Below are 17841 nucleotides of genomic sequence, written 5' to 3' on the forward strand. Positions count from 1 at the left end.
TAATAAACAGACTTTCAGGTAGTCTTCAATCTTCAGTTAATTCTTTAATAAGTAGCACTCTTAATCAATCTCAACGCATTTTGCTGTGTTGCTTTATCAAGGGACATCAAATTTCAAACTGCTTTCAGCTGGAAACTTGTCCAGAAGAACCATCTCAACAGTAAATAAGAAAGTTGTAGAAGTAGCTGTTTATAGAATTTTCTACAACAGTCTGATTCTCTGTTAAGAGATGGTTCTTCTATGTTCTAGTGGCAGGTGCTCCAGAGGGATTTGACTAGACTGGGTGAGTGGGAATCAACATGGCAAATCAGGTTCAGTGTGGGCAAGTGCAAAGTGATGTAGATCGAAGCCAAAAATCCTAACTATAAATATATGCTGGTGGGGTCCAATCTGGCAGTATCTGATTAGGCAAATGATGTTGGTGTCATTGGTGATGTTGGTGTCACTGGCTGAGAGCCAGTATGGTGTAGTGGTTAGGAGTGCGGACTTCTAATCTGGCATACTGGGTTCGATTCTGCGCTCCCCCACATGCAGCCAGCTGGGTGACCTTGGGCTCGCCATGGCACTGATAAAACTGTTCTGACTGGGCAGTGATATCAGGGCTCTCTCAGCCTCACCCAACCCTCAGCGTGTCTGTTGTGGGGAGAGGAATGGGAAGGCGACTGTAAGCCGCTTTGAGCCTCCTTCGGGTAGGGAAAAGCGGCATATAAGAACCAACTCTTCTTCTTCTTCTTCTTCTTCTTCATTGTAGATAACTCACTGACTTGGTGTGAAACTGCAATAAAAAAGCCAAATGCTATGCTGGAGATTATTAGGAAAGGGATTGAAAACATATCAGCTAGTATCATGATGACCCTGCCTAAATCTATGATGCGGCCTCATCTGGAAGACTATGTATAGTTCTGGTCACACCTTAAAATAAGATACCATAGCTTTGCAAAACGTGCAGAAAAGGGCAACTAAAATTATTAAGTGGTAGAACACCTTCCCTATGAAGCAAGTTTAAAAGATTAGTGCTCTTTAGCATGGAGAAATAACGATTGAGGGGTGACAATATGGAGGGTTACAAAGTTAAGCATGGGATAGATTTCACAATACAAGAATTGTGAGAACTCAATTAAATTACTGAGCAGTAGGCTTAGAACAGAAAAAAGGGAGTACTTTTTCATCCAAAGAGTAATTAACACGTAGTATTCATTGCAGCAGGAAGAAAAAGAGCAGGTTTCTTTCTTTCTTTCTTTCTTTCTTTCTTTCTTTCTTTCTTTCTTTCTTTCTTTCTTTCTTTCTTTCTTTCTTTCTTTTTCTTTCTTTCTTTTTCTTTCTTTTTTTCTTTCTTTCTTTCTTTCTTTCTTTCTTTCTTTCTTTCTTTCTTTCTTTCTTTCTTTCTTTCTTTCTTTCTTTCTTTCTTTCTGTACCCCACTCATTTACTATCTGAAAGAGTCTAAAAACAGCTTACATTCACCTTCCCTTTCCTCTCTCCACAACAGACACCCTGTGAGGTGGGTGAGGCTGAGAGAATGCTGAGAACTGTGACTGGCCCAGGGTCACCCAGCTGGCTGCATGTGGAGGAGTGGGGAATCTAACTCGGTTCCCCAGATTAGAGACCACTGCTCATAACCAATACACCACACTGGCTCTCAGAGATATGGAATACGAGAAAACTGAAGAAGAGTTGCATTTGTACCCTGCTTTTTACTACCTGAAGGAGTCTCAAGATGGCTTATAATCACCTACACTTTTTCTCCCCACAACAGACACAGGGCAGAAAAAGTTAGGTTGACTGGTTGGTGGGAAAGAAACAGGCCTGGTATCTGTGCCCACAGAACCACTGGGCCAGGATTGGCAGTGGCAGCCACCATGGCACTAGTCCAGGCTAGTGCTGGTGGCAGCTTTGGTGCCACCAGACTTGGCCCAGTGTTGGTTGCAGCTACTGTGCCACTAGACCCAGCACTACACTCGTGATGTCTACCATACCATTGCGTCTGGCCCAGCACTAGCAGTGACCACTGCATAACTAGACTCAGTCCAACACTAGTGGCAGCCACCACACAACTGGAACTGGCCATTATGTACCTGGTCCCGGACTGGTCCCTTCTACCATTTCACAACTGGGCCAACTATTTCCCTGGGAGACTCTGTCAGGTGAGGGAACATAGCTGAAGACAGGGAAGCAGATAAAGTTGTGTTGTCTGGTAGATGGGAAGAACAGAAGAAATAAAAAAGGAAGAGGTTATGGAGGTCCTGGAGGCTGCCAGGAAAGGGAAGAGGAAACACTATGGGAAGTTATACAGGTATGAGGTATCACATGCAAGTCTTAAGTGTCCCCCAATTACAAAAGCAACTTATGAGTAACCTCCTTAGTTGTCCCATTATTTTACCATTCTAATCCCTTTATATGAATGCCTTCCTGAACACATGCATTTTGCACATTTGGTAAAAATTATAGATAGGTATTACATACACAGCCCCTGTGTGCACTTTATGCTGACAAGGAAGCATTTTGCTCTCTCAGACCTGCTCGCCTGCACTAATTCTTACAATTCCATACTTACTGTTCCAGTCCATAATGCTGACAAGTTTCTGTTCCAGACTTACACCACAGTTAAATTCACACATATCTCATAATTTGATGTTTCATCCAAGTAGACGGAAATGCTAGTCTTTGTTATGTAAATGTATGTTTTTGTCTTTTTAACATCTGCGGTTGATGTCACAACTTCCTATTACATGCCTATCTTGCTTCCCGGAATGGAGAAAGCATTGCAAAGCCCTGTTCCCTTTTTATTTCTGTAATGAAACCAAATATAAAATTTCCCTTTAGGCAAAACAATTAAACTGAGCACCACAAAATGCAATTCAAGAAGAAGGGATCTAATTCTGGCTTCAGTAAGACAGAAATAGATGCACCTGTGCTTTGTTGCTGTTCTTAAAGGTTCTTTAAAGGAAAATGATCAATTTGTTCAGGAAGACTTCATGACATGTAGCTACAGACAGTTTATTTACATATACAACAGAACTAGCTGCCTTTGACACCCACAGACTCCATGCTTGCAAGCATTTTAAACATTAAAAATTATTTCCATATCAAATATAAAATGATAGACTCAGAAAAGCACATCTTATACTGTGCATCCGTACTGGCTCTCCTGGTTGATTTTAGTATATGAGCTCTCTTTTTTCAAGCAGATACCCAGATTGTACCAAGTTATTGTAAGCTGTTAAGCAATATACCTAAGCAAATAATAAAAGACCTGCTGGATCAGACCAGTAGTTCATCTAGTCCTGCATTTATTAATGGAGTAGTCAATTGGATGAAGAGGTGAGATAAACCAGAGCTTGATTTGGGAAGCGTAGGACAAGCAGATGGTAAGGCAGAGGAGACATCTGCTACAGTAGCAAGTGTAAAGAACTAGAATGACATTCTGTGGCAAAGAAGAAAAATTGGATTTCTTCTCTCCTGCCAGTCTTCTGTGGTCCTTCTGTTGTTCATGCAAATGGAAATAAAAAGCTTTTTCTTCCTGCTAAACTTACATTTATTTATTTATTTATTTATTTATTTATTTATTTAACTTGTATCCCACCTCTTTCCAAAGTCTCACGGTGGCTTACAAACAAAATGCCCATAAAACACCTATGTAAAACCCCATTTAGCCCTAAGGCCACAAGATTGGTGATCAAACATCTCTAGTCCCCTAAGCAGACCTTTCTAAAGACGGGGGTGTAGATGGAACAGCAAACCAAGCCAGAGGAGGGGCCATGTTATTCTTGGCAATAGCCTCAACCAAAGACCTGGAAGAAGAGCTCTGATTTACAGGTCCTGCAGAAGTGAGACAGGGTCCTTAGTTCTCCTGGGAGCTCCTTCCAGCAGGTCGGGGCCAGGACCAAAAAAGGCCCTGGCCCTGTTTGAGGCCAGGTGTTCTTCCTTAATCCCTCAGATAGGTAGGGCCCAAGCGATACATGGCCTTAAAAGTAAAAACCAAAACCTTGAACTTGATCTGGGCCATGACTGGCAACCATTGCAGCTGCCTCAGCACAGTCTGGATCTTGGCCTTCCAAGGTGTATTTTTGAGGATCCTAGCAGCTGTGTTCTGTACCAGCGGGAGTTTCTGGGTCAAGGACAGGGCTAGGCCAGTATAGAGTGAATTACAGAAATCCAACCTAGAGGTGACTGTTGCATGGATCACAGTGGCCAAGCAATCTGGTGGCAGGTAGGGCGCTATTAGCTTTGCCTGGCGCAGATGGAAAAACATTGTGCAGGCTACTCTTGTGACCTGGGCCTCCATAGATAGAGGCATCCAGAATCACACCCAGATTCCTTGCCCAGGGCGAGGTGTTGAGCTGCACCCCAGCTAAGGTGGGCCAACATGCTTCCTGTCCTGTCACCTTTCTGCCCAGCCACAGGACTTCCACGATGGAGGGTTTGAGTTTCAGGTGTCTCTGCTCTAACCATCCAGTGATGGCTTCCAAACATCCAGTGATGGCTTCCAAACTCTAGGTGATGGCTTCCAAACATCTGGTGAATGTACCTGGGGGGGGGAATCCAGGTGGCTGTCCAAGAGGAGATAGAGCTGGGTGTCATCTAAAAACTGGTGACAACCCATCCCATAGCTCAGGCCCAGCTGTGCCAGAGGGCGCATAAAGATATTGAATAGCATGGGAGAGAGAACAGTGCCCTGAGGGACCCCACAAGGGAGTTGATAGGGCGCAACAGTTCCTCTCCCACCCTCTATGTCTGGTTCCGGAGGAAGGAGAGCAGCCATTGAAGGGCTGTCCTCAAAATTCTGGCCCTGGCAACAAAACTCACGGTGAATGTCTAAATTCAAGGGAGGGGAGGAAAATAGCAACTAGAACATCGTCCAATGCAGCCTTACTTACTTTTCTCTGATTGATAAGTTAATTATACTTTTAATGACTTTTCAGTCCTGAATTAAAGAAACATGAATTTGATCCTAACTTAACTATAATGTGTTATACCCATGAAAATTTCATCTGTTACAGTCTTTATATCTGGCTACTCTATAAATTAGGTTAATGTTACACTTATACAATTACAGATGGCAGTTGCTAGATTTATTCCTATCAGTCTGCCATGCTGGGTTAAATTCAGTGGTCTCTGATTTTGAACTAGGGATGGTATGAGTTTCTCAGTGAACCTGCTTGGTTGTTGAACTTACTCTCTTCCTCCCTCATGATCAGATTGTGATCCAATCAGATATATGTTTCAATTGCATCAAGCCACTCGGACAGCACTGAACAAGTTTTCAGCTGCCTGTTGCTCAAAACCCAACACATATCACAGAATCAGATTCTGATCCTCCCCAGAAAAATAGCTACACAATGAAGTTTCAAAGGGTCGAGAAAAATTGCTTATTTCTCTCTTTCTGCTCTACGCTGGGCATGAACAAAAGCAATGGTTCTGATCTCTCATATCAAAAGCAAAAGGTAAAAGATAGCATTTCTCTTCCCCCCTTCCCTAGCTGGGTAAGGATGGAGGCAAAACTTCTTAGCTTGCCACTGCAAAAAGGAAAGAACAAAGAGCATATGTCTCTCCTTTTCTCCGCATGACATGCTGACAGTTCAGGGTAAGGAGAAGAGAATGAAAATCAGATGGTGATCCCCTTAAAATTTGCTGTGTTTCAACACATCTGTAAGGTAACTAAGTTTCCAGGATGGGGTTTTTAAAAAGCTGATCACCTGAAAATTGGCTTCTGATTTTGCCCTCCCCCTCTCAAATTTCCTAGGAACAGAACAAAATTTCCCTAGCTGGAGGTCAGGGGTCATCTCTCATCAACTAGGAGTTGGTTTTTGATGGCTGCAAGTAAGTTGTTTCTGTTCATAGACACAAACAAGTTCTGCTAATTAATTAACGTCCTGATCAATACTAGTGTTCGTGGAATGAGACTAATTGGCAGATCTTTGAATATCACTACTCTGGACTAATTTTTCTTAGTTTAAAGCTATACAGTTTTCGTAGAAGCAAGTAATAACTGTTTCTGGAACGCATCATTTCAGCCTACTAGTGAACTGTGTGATTGAATGCTCTGTCATTCTCCCTTCTACGCCGGAAAAATAGCCTATCACAGAGAAGGCTAGGCTGACTCTTCCTTCATGATATGCTAGTATCAATAATTCTGGCACATAGTCCAAACACAAATATGAAACCCATACTAGTAGCCTGAAACATGATTTAGTTCTTCTGGCTGAAACAGGTTTTCTTTTTTGAGGGAGAGGGAGGTGTGTGGGGAAAATAATAATGTTATCTTAAAATGGACTGGAGCATGTCAATTATCATCTATATATCTAATAACTAAGTACTGACCAACCTATGGATATTTGAATCTGTGGATTGGGCCCACACTGATTTAAAACAGTTTTATATAGAAATTTAGGGAATTACACAGTTTTGCAGAAAGATCTGCAAATATAAAACAAGTAGTAGCCGAGACTTACCACAGCCACCTTTGATGACACAGGTGGTGGCCATGAAGGAGGCAACAAGTGGGGCAGCATGTGCACGCACACCATTCTGTGGCATCCATAGCAGGCGGGGTGTGAGTGCAGGCATCACATGCACCACCTGGTCCCCCTTGCACTCTGCAGTTGAATAGCTTTCTGCCCTCCCATTGTATGTTTTGGGGTTTATGTGTGCTATCAGTTTGTGTTGATTAAGGTTTATCTATTGCAGCTGTAGTTTAGGCATGGTAGGAGCCTGTTGGCAGGGAGACCAGTTTGCGTACTAGACTTCCTGGGGTTGGGGGTCTCCTTAAAGAGACCACCAGTCACGTGAGTATGGCCTACCTGGCTGGGGTACCAAAATGAGGTGGATGCCTGGTGGGCCCCGACATGGTAGCTTCCTGGGTGAGGGATTCTGGATGCAGAAGACCTGCTCTCTGGCTAGGATGAAGAAGGGTTTCACAGCATCCATGGACCCTTGGGTTAAACAGCCAAAATGGCTGAGTAGTCAGGCTCCTTATCATGCTGGGCCAAGCCCATTTGTGAGGGTGGCACAATAACAAACGGCTGAGGCCATATTAATGCCAGAAATGAGTCGTGTCTTCACTGGCAGAACTGCCACCCTGCAAATCAATATACCATAAGTCTCACAGGGGTTTCAATTGTATGTACATATCTATTTCTTAAGTGTAAATGGTTGGAGAGCATGGGAACTGAAATGTCTTTTTTCAACCTTGGCCTGGCAAATAAAAAACTAGTATAAAAAACCTTACTAAGGTCAAGACTGCTGTGCACAGAGAGTTGACATCTTCCTAGTGAGACTGTCTACCCCACCTCTCTCACGGAGAGTCTGCTATGGGGAGAGGAAGGGAAGGCAATTGGAAACTGCTTTGAGACACCTGAGGCCTGCTGGTTGACGGCCCATTCCCAGTTCTCTCAGACCTCTCACAGTCCCATATCCCTCACAGGTTGTCTATTGTGGGAAGACAAAGGGAAAAGGTGTTTGTAAACCGCTTTGGGACTCCTTTGGGTAGTAAACAACAGGGTACAAAAATCCAGCTCTTATTCTTCTAAGGAGCAACCATGAAAGAAGCATGTGGGCACATAACATTTTATCAACAGTAAAAAAATGGAGACAGAAGGAGCAGGGCGGACACCTGTGTATTGTGACTACCCCATGTGGATTAAGGCAGGGGGACATTTCGGTGTCTGTGGCCTAATTCTCACAAGAAGGGAAATGACGTTGAACACAGAATTGGGGTGAATTGGTTGCCATGTAATCTCCCCCTAAGAATAGTCTCCAATCTGATTTTCCCTTCACATATCTGAAGACATGTCTCTGGAAAGCTCATCTGTAACCACTATGCCACAATTCCCAAAGTTAATTCCTCTCCCACACTCAATAAACATTCCAAACCACAGGTTCTTGACACCCATGTCTCCATACCCATGCCCTCATTTATTCAACCCCATGCCCTTACAGACTGGACAACTCCTCCCCTTTCTCTTCCCACCGCCAAGCTCTAGTGCCCATTGTATTCCTGGGTACAATGGGCTATGCCTCTAGTTAATAATAATGATTTACCTCAGAGGCTGAGCACCTGGATGACTCCTGTTGGGCTGATAGTCACCCACACACACAATCTGGACCATCTAGCCCTCTCACAGATGGGCTGATCCCAGTCCAGCCAAACCCAATGCTTGGTAGGAGAGGATGCACCCAGCCAGCCAGAGGCCAGGCAAGAGAGACAGAGCCTGGCTCAATAGGCCCCACACCCAAGGCAAGACAGGGGGTGGGGGTGGTAATGGCTGTCTCTGCTAACTCACGGCAAGGCATACATGAGAACCTGGCCAGACCTTGAAGGATGTTTGTCCATTCAGTCTAAGCACTATGCAAGGTGGTGCAGATACCGGTGGCACCAGTATGAAGGCAGGGCCTGGCCCAGCCCTATGCAACATGAGGCAAGGCAAGGGGCAGAAACCCACCTGAGGGGAGACATGAGTAAGCCTCACATAGTAGAGACAGATGTGTCTGGCTTGGCCAAGTTCCTTATGAGGTTAAGCAGGGCAAAGGCCCACACAAGGCAATGCCAGGCAGAACACAGCAGCACTCAGCCTGCCTCAAATGAGGCAAAGCAAGGCAGAGGGAAGCACACTGCTCAGCTAAGCCCTTCACAAGATGAGAGAATGAAGAGGGCAGCATCTAGCCAAATCCCATGTAATGCAAGGAATGGAAAGGTGAGGTGAAACAAGGCAGATGGCCAATCCCAGCCAGCTCTGCATGAGGCAAAGCAAAGCAAAGCATGGTGATTGGCCCACCCCACATGAGGCAAGGCAAAGCAGTGGGCAGCACATGATTTGGCCAAGCCTCATGTACAGGCCTAGTGCCCTGTACAGCCAAGTTTCACATGAGGTGAGGCAGATGGTGCTGTCCAGCCCAACAAAGCCTCACATAAGGGACATTGTGTTCTGTGGTAAAGAGTGCCAGGTGTAGAGCAGGGTGAAAGACTGAAGATGGGGACAAGACAAAGGTTTGTCAGTTGATGGATGGTTACCAGAAAAGGAAGTATAAAAGCCTGTGGCAGCTTTCCAGGAAAGGAACAAGGAAATAGTGGGGAGAGGGAAAATCTTTGTGGGTTCCCTGTTGTTTTGTTTCAATAGCCAATATAATCTAAGTCTGGACTGGCTATCTTATCCCTTTCTCCCTCCCTTGAAGGCTGTCAGGGGGTATAGATAGATGATGTTATTGAATTTGCTTCACAGTGACCCTGTGAGGTATGTTAGGATGAGAGGAAGTGACTGATTCAACTTCAGACAGTGAACCACAAGACCCATGTAGGAATCCAAAACCCAAGTCCACCATTCTAATTTCTAACCATGAAAGCACATTAATTCTTCCAGAGTTCTTTCTTCTGTGTTTTATTAATTGCTGATTCCAAGCTCTTCCTTTTCTTGTACATGCTTTATGAATTTGCTAGCCTTGATTACGACTGTGTCCTACTTTTGTACACTTTTGGGCTTTCATCATACCATTGTTGATTTGTGTGCGTGGATAGAAAAGAAATTTTTCATGTATATTACTTTGATCTAGATTAGGTTTTTGGGGGTGAATTAACCATCAGAAAGTATTAGACATTTTTAAACCCTAGTCAAAGTTGGCATGAAGGTGTACTTCTATTTTCAGTAACCAGTTTTTGTTTTAAAAACTTTGTACAGCCTTTGTTTTTACTTGGTATTTATTTTATTTATTTATATGTGGGTTTATATTCTGCACCTACACCCTAAGGTCCCAAGGTGGGTTACAATGGGTCAGAATAAAAACCATATAAAATCATCTAAAACACATAAAAACATTTGAAACATAACCACCTTCTTCCCACCTGGCCTGGCAGGACAGCACACAGATGAAACTAGATGTCAAAAGCCTGGGTGGTATTTTTACCAGGTGCCAAAATTTTTGAGTTAGAAAACCATGTTGTAACTATAGTGTCTAAAATGTTTGCTGACAATATCCACTCTTGGTTTCTTAGTATGCAACTAAATAAATAACAATATCTTGAATTGAATGAATTAGGCATTGACAAGTTTGTACATTCTTAGCCTGCCTCAAAATCCTCAGTCTGGTTACTGCTGGATTCTTTATACTGCACCCAATTCACTGTTACGATATTTTGGAATTTAATCTGCTCTATCTGCACCTTTCTGCCTTTTGATACCGGAGCTTAGGCTGTCTCCTGTCATAACAAAATTACACCCATCCGGTTTGCTCCAGTTATGATAGTAACCTACATTGTTGTTTGAGCAAACATTTATGATGCTTCTAATGATCTGATTAAGCATATCTCTTGCTACATTATTTTAAATTAGGCCACTGGGATAAAAAATGTAGAGATAGATTGCAATTCATGTTCCACTCTACATCAAGATATCAGGTGCAGAATCTGTAGCTATGAATATCCACCCCCATCTGATCATCCAGGCTCAATAACTGCATGGAAAGGAAGCTCTGATTATGTGCACAGAAAAACAAACCTTTAAAATCATTCACTGAGGAGAATGGCAGTCCAGGAGCTCTGGAGACTGCCTCTCCACTTTCTGAAGCAGGCAGGACAGCTCCCAGGAGGACTGATGCATCCTCTTCCAGCGATAGATGTTGACATGAAAGAGCTTCTCTGGGAGATCAAGGCTCTCTGAGCTGCTAATCATTCCATCATGCTGCATATACAAAGGGCAGTAGTAACCTAGATGAAATGCCGGCACATTTCCAATTGGGCTCAGGAACAATGTGGATGCTGTGTCAGAATACAAGCAACAAAGAATTCTAATTCAGCCATTTTCCTTTCCTGGCAGCAAAGCGCTGCATTTGACTAATACCCCAGGGAGCTATGCCAGCATAGTCGATCACTATGTCAGTTTCGTAGGCGATCACACTATTAATTGTTTCAGGGGACTGTGTAATGCACCAGTAACTAAAGGCAAGTTGGCTTTCTATCAATATTGAAAGAAGTACTTTCAAAACAAGAAACAATTATGCCTGGATCCAATTTCTTTCTAAGACTGCCTGTTCTCTTTTAAGCAGGACTGTATTTTTGCAGCTTCCCTTCTTTATTCTGTATAAAGAGATTCAGTGTGGTGTAGTGGTTAAAGAGTGACTGACTCTAATCTGGAGAACTTGGTTCAATTTCCCATGCCTTCACATGCAGCCAGCTGGGTGATCCTGGGCTTATACAGTTCTCTTAAGAGCTGTTCTCACTGGGTAGTTCTTTTGGAGCTCTCTCAACCCACCTACCTCACAGTGCATCTGTTGTGGGATGTGAAAGGTGTTTGTAAACATCTTTGGGACTCCTTTAAGTAGTGAAAAGCAGGGGATATCTTAACACCGCCCGTGGCGCCGCAGGCGCCACAGACTAAATAAAAGGCTAAGGGTTTCTAGGGCAGGATGTGTCCGTGATGAGGAAGGGTCCGGATTGGACCCTTCCTCTGGACAGACAATCGGAGGGACCAATCGGCAGGCGCACAGCGCCTGCCGATTGGTCCCTCCGATTCCCAGCCCCAGCAACTGCGAGCTGCGCGCAGCGCGGCTGCTGGGGACTCCCTGCCCGGCGGCCTGACTCTCGCTGCGTCAGGCCGCCGCCCAATGGAGCCCCCGGCAGTCGCGTGGAGCACGGCTGCCGGGGCCTCCCCGCCCGGCGGCCTGATGTGGCGAGAGGCGCAAAGCACCTCTCACCGCGTCAGGCCACCGCCTGATGGAGCTGCCGACAAAAGACCACCGCCCGGGGGAGGCCCCGCCGCCCGAGGGAGCCCCACGAAACAGTAAGTGCCTAGCGCCCGCTGTATTACTCATACAGTGGGCTTGCTTACTAGTATATATATAACTCTTCTTCTTCTAAGTACTAAAGCATAACCTCACCTGGTAATCCCACATATTTTTTGTTTGACATTTCTGCAGATATTTTTTCTTAAACAGTATCTTCCAAAAGAACTCAAGTGGAGGGACTTAAGCTGAAAGTTATGGAGCACTGGAGAACAAAATCTGCAATATCTGAACATGATCCCTTCAGCACTTGGATTTTTATTTTTGCTATCAAGTCATAGCTGACTTATGGAGACCCTGTAGAATTGTCTTCTTCTGTGTTACAACTCTGCTGTTCCTTGGAAGTCACCCATCCACATGCTAACCAGGAAAGACCCTCACTAGTTTCCAATATCTGACAAGACTAGGCTAGCCTGAGCTCTGCTAAAACAAAACAGCATGAAAGTCCTCCCTTATCCAGGACCAACATTTTCCCTTTCCTTTCATAACCATCTCTCCAGGATACACATATTCCTTCCCCTTACTTTCCCATACCATCCTCTCTCATACCCACAACAAACAGAGATACGATCCTTTCCCAAAGTGCACTCCTGCTTGTGTCAAGCTTATTCTTGCCTTGTGAGTTGCTTGTGGACCCAACTGATGTATGACATCTGGTCCTGCTGTATTTCCTTTAAATTATTTACCTAACTATCTGACCTTCTGGCATTGGACCTTATTGGGACTCAGGAGGAATGCTAGCTATGAACTTCTCTATCTCCTCCCTCCATCTCTTTTCTTACTTATATCCTCTGTGCTGCCTGAGTAGAATAATGTGCCCTCTAATAGATATTGGGTATTTGGTATCACTACTATTGTTTTGATTTGTTAATTCTCCTATCAAGATATTTTAATATACCCCTACACATACCTAATACAATACTTCCTACTATCAGTGCCTTAGTAATCTTTCTAAGGTTGTAGCTGCACAATGAGGTTTGGTAGAAGAAAGCTCTCTACACATACAGAGACATATCTGAGGTATTGTAACCATATTTGCTAATTCAGAATAGGTGGAGAAAATCCACTCTTTTTTCTTTGGCAGTGGTGCAAGGCCAGATGAACAGGACCAAAGTAAGCTGTCAATTCAGCTAGAATGAGGAAGTCCCAGTGAAGGTGAAAGGGCGGGATGGGGTACCTTTCAACTCCCCCCCCCCATCAGGTAAGCACACAAGACACATTACTGTCCTGCTGTTATTTCAAGAGGAAGGCAATTCAAGCATCTTTGCTGGGCATACATATGCTTGCTTGCTCAAGTGTATATTATCTTAATTGTCTATAGAGAGAACTGTAGTCATACCTCTTAAAACTTACAGTTAGTCTACATTCTCATCATTGACATACTTTATTCTTATTGCTATGGGTAGTTTTTTTTTAAAGACCGTTCCAACAAAATTACAGTTAACATTAATATGCAGCAATAAAATTTAATGGTTGGAGTAAAATTTACCTCTGGAGATTCCCCCCCCCCCAGTTCTTATAAACAGTTAATTAAACCACAATAAAAAGATTGCAATTAGTAATATATATATATATATATATATATATATATATATATATATATATATATATATTCTCAATCATTCATCTGAAGGAGCTGATTTTAATTCCTGGCTATATCAGCATAAAGGTTCTATGAATGATCAAATATTAGTCCCCTAATTAAAAGTAGAGAAAATTCAATCTCTGTGGCAGAATGGTCATTGTTATGCTTGGTAAAACACAATTAGCTGAGGAGATAGCATTATTTATGTATTTGTCATTACTTTTTATCCCACCATGTCCTTCAAAAAGCTTAGTGTGGCATAAGAGGTTCAGGGAATGCATGGAAAGATAACTACTGTTATTGACCTCCTTTGCCCTTGTATTTTTCAATCTCAGTCTTTCATTCCTGGCTTAAAACCTTTCAGAGTTTCCTTTGTTAATGCTTCCAATTATTGCTGTCTGTAACCAAGACAGCTTCTACAATTACTAAGAGCAGCCAAGGCTAAACAAAGGGCGCAGTTGACGTGGCTGGAAGGCGGGCCAAAGGGACGTGACTGCCCCGGCCGGAAGGCGTCGGCACGCTAGCAAGTGTGCCAGCCGCAGCAAGAAGTGCGGAGCCAGGCGCTTTAAGAAGCACCGCATGCTTGGGGACACCATTCTTGCTGCCAGAGAGAGGAGCCGGAGGACAGACATACAGTCCCTGAGCTCCAGAGGCTTTCCAGCATTCCAGGGCCCAGGGCGACTGGTGGAGGCGGCGAGGGAGCAATGAAAAAACAAAAAAATCAAACCGGGGCAGAGCTTCGGTGCGGCAAGTTATGGCAAGAATGGCCGGGCAGCGTTCTCATGCCCGGCAAGGTGAGCCGGGAGGAGGAAATGTGGAGGCTCTACAGGCCTCGGAGGAGAGCGCCAGAGGCCATGGTTGGAGCCGGGCCAGTGTGATGCGGGCCTGGGAGGCCTGGGTAGCTGCGGTGCCTCGGGCTCCCGAGAAGACCCCAGTGACTCCACGAAGCAGGGGGCAGTCATGAGGGCGCCAGGCAGGCTGGGGGGAGGGGAGAGCCATGCGGTCCTGTTCAGACGCTCGGGGATCACGTGGCGGGTCCGGGGCTTCCAGAACGGGGGCCAGCAGCACGCGGACAACAAGGGCCTCACTTCAGGGGGCAGGGAGACAGGCCAAGGGGCTTGAGTCCCTGTCCTTTTCGGGTAGTCCCAGCCCCACAGGAGGTCAAAAAAGGGCCTCTAGGTGGGCCCACAGAGCCGGGCCTGCAAGAACCCCCTCATGCAGGGCTTCCAGCCGCCAGGTATCGGGCACCCATTAAGTGGCCCACCACATATAACAGGGGTCAGGCCTGAGGGCGACGCACAGGGGTGGGGCAAGGCTCGACACCCGAGCAGGTCCTGAGGCACCCAGGGAGAAAAAGAAGGGGGCAGCCTCACTTACAAAACAGGATGCATCCTACCGGAGGGGTTATTCAGCTGCCTTGGCCCACATTGCTGGCAGCAGCCAGAGTGGGTCCTTCCTGGCAAGCCAGTCCTCCAGGGGGTCCGGCTTGGGGGACGTTCCTTGTTCTAGTTCTTCTACAGGGAGCGGTGGAGCAAGCAGGACTGCAGCCAAAAAAGATCGCCCATGCAAGAAGGAGCGCAAGTCCAGGAGAAAAGCCAGTACCTCCTTTGGGGAGTAATCATTGTGGGATGGCGATCAAGACCTGTGAGAAGGCTGGTACTGGTTAGAAGGAGCCTACATGCCGGGCCTGCCGCGCTGGTTGCTGAAACGACAGGATGAGGCTACCAGGCTACTGGATGAGGAGGGGGTACCCCTGAAGAGGAGCGGGTACCCCCAGTTTGGTATACCTCCACTGATGCCCCCCCCCGGACATTCACCTTCTTGCCAAGATATAGGAGCGGGCACTGGAGGGCTCCTTTGTTGATGTTTTTGCTATGCTGAGGGGCCAGGGCAAGGGTGGAGATATGGGTAAAAGCAAGGAGGGCAAGAAAAAGGAAAAGGGGGCAGTGAAAAGAACCTTTGACAATTGGCTTCATGGCCTAGCCGAATATATGGCTTTGATCACTGCAGCCTATCCGGAGTGGGGTTGGAACCCGTGGAAGTATTTGTCACACGTTTTGGAGGCACGGGTACTAGCAGGTTACGAGGCAGCATTAGAATACGATAGAGAATTTTGAAAACTGGCCTTGCACAACCCCCTTGCATGCTGGGACCTGAAGCAAGATGATACGTGGATTGTTCAGGTGGGTCCCAGCATGTGCCACCAGAAAGAGAAGGTGAAAAGTAGTGGACCCAGCAGAAAATTGGCGGGTTTTGTATGCTGGGATTATAACCGGACAGGGTGTAAATGTAAGAAGTGCCGGTTCGAAGATAAATGTAAGGGTTGCAGCGGGGGTCATGCCCTATCTGTGTGTTCACAAGGGGGGGAAGCCCTCCCTTTCGTGGGACCTGGCTCTCTGGGAAGAAGGACAGGGGGTCGGGTGGAGCTGGATCCTCTTCTGCTGAATAGTCCGCCTGAAATACCCAGAGAACTACAGCATGTGGCATCCACACCTATACAGTTGGGGCCTTTACTTGATTGGCTTGAGCGGTACCCCAAGAGGCGGGAGGCTATTTACCTGGCAAAAGGATTCACTGAGGGCTTCCAGATCTGTTACACGGAGCCGGAGGACAGACGCCTGCCCACCCACATTGGATAGTTCTTTTTTCTTTATTTGTCACAGCTGTAGAACAGGGGCACAAGATAGAATATTTTAGAGCAGGGGCCAGTTTTTGTACTGGTCCTTCAGGAGGGGGTCTCCATAAGAGATCGGCAAAAAAACGAGTGTGGCCTAGCCCGGCTGGGAAGGCCAGGGGCTTGGAGCCAGGGGGCAGGAATGGTTGGATGAGGTGGACGCCCGACAACCATTACCAGCCTCCTCCCATGGGAGGGCTTCAAGGGGCAAGGGAGCCTTCCTCCCAGTTGGGAGGAAGGCTGACCCAGGGTGCCCCTCGAACCCACATTAGCAGCCGGATGGCTGCACAGGAATTATTCTATATCTCGTGCCAGGCCAAACCTTGGTTCAGTTCGGTTATTAAAAGCTGTGGCCTTGTTTTTGCCAAATCTTTGAGTCGCGTGGTTATTGGCCCTGTACTAACATGGCAGTCAATATGTTTACTAACACAATCTCTATGCTTTTAACATCAACACAGGAAGCAGCATTCAGCATTCACAACTTTTGCTATGTGTTTCAATCACTATTCAAGAAAATGCTGACCATTTTCGTATGCGGAATCTGCCTCTCAACAGCCTCTAGTTGCTGGCAGGTTTTAGAGCCCACTCCACATGACATTGCCTACATGTTGCTGTATCGGTTAGGATTGGCTTGGTTTTAACTTGGGCAGTTATTCTTTTTTTGAAATAATCATTCAGTTATCTTTGAGTAACTGTTAAACACATTTATTTACATATAATCACAGTTATTTATATTCACAGTTAACAAACACAAAGATTACTTCTTGTACAGCTGACAGCCTTTTTTGTTCTCAGTAGGTTAAAATTTAATGACAGATTTAATCTTGCATATTCTGCCTGATGTAAACTTTGTTCATAACACACTTCTTTTTGTTACAGTAACTTATTGAGAAACTCACTCTGTCTCAAATATATAAGCAAAGAGAGGTAGAAGAACTGACTGACTGAGAGAGATTCGATTAATTGACCCTAACTGACAAAGCACAACAGAATTCATTTAGCTTGCACTGTTCCTTCCTCCAGTATTAAGAGTCCTTATATGCAAGAGTGCAAAAATTCAACACAACACACAGCTCTTCTTTCAGAAGACTTAAGTTTGAGGAAGTCTAGCTTTTGCTAATTATGACAGAGGTTTTTGTACTAATCATGTTAAATGCTTGAGCAAATTCTGTGCACCAGAGGGGCACAGTGGAGGTGGCAGTTCTGAAGATACGAAGGTACTAAACCATGTAGGGCCTTAAAGGTGACAACCAAAACCTTGAACTTGATTTGATCTTCAAACTAGAGCTAATGCAGCTGGGATAGCAGTGGTTGAATATGGGCTCTCTTTCAGGTCCCTGTGAGGAGTTGGGCCACCACATTGCATTATTATACTAATCATTATTTACTCACTTTTTTATCAGTCTCCTGAATTCCTTTCTCAAATAATTGTAAACATTACCTTTAGTGACCTTGCCTAAATAATTCTGTTGGCCATCCAGATAACCATATTCAGTGTACATTTAGCAGTGAAAATTGATACTTAAAAATTCAATCAATCTTTGTCCTGTTGTTAAATTATTTCTTAATGAGTGACATGGCAAACTGAACTGAAAATTAATACTTTAAAGTCAATTATTAATACAACTCTCCTTGCACTCTTCTTTTGTAAAAGGTCAAATCAATATTTTATTAAAATGGATTATTGGCCTCCACAGTACATCAGGGGGGACATTTTGGCTCTTATTTGCGTGAATCTGGGATTTGTGACATTTTAAATTTATGCTAATGTACATGATATCAGAAGAAGGTTGTAACTGAATGTAGTAAAATAGA

This window comes from Paroedura picta, chromosome 3 (genome assembly GCF_049243985.1).
Source record: "Paroedura picta isolate Pp20150507F chromosome 3, Ppicta_v3.0, whole genome shotgun sequence".
Lineage (NCBI taxonomy): Eukaryota > Metazoa > Chordata > Lepidosauria > Squamata > Gekkonidae > Paroedura > Paroedura picta.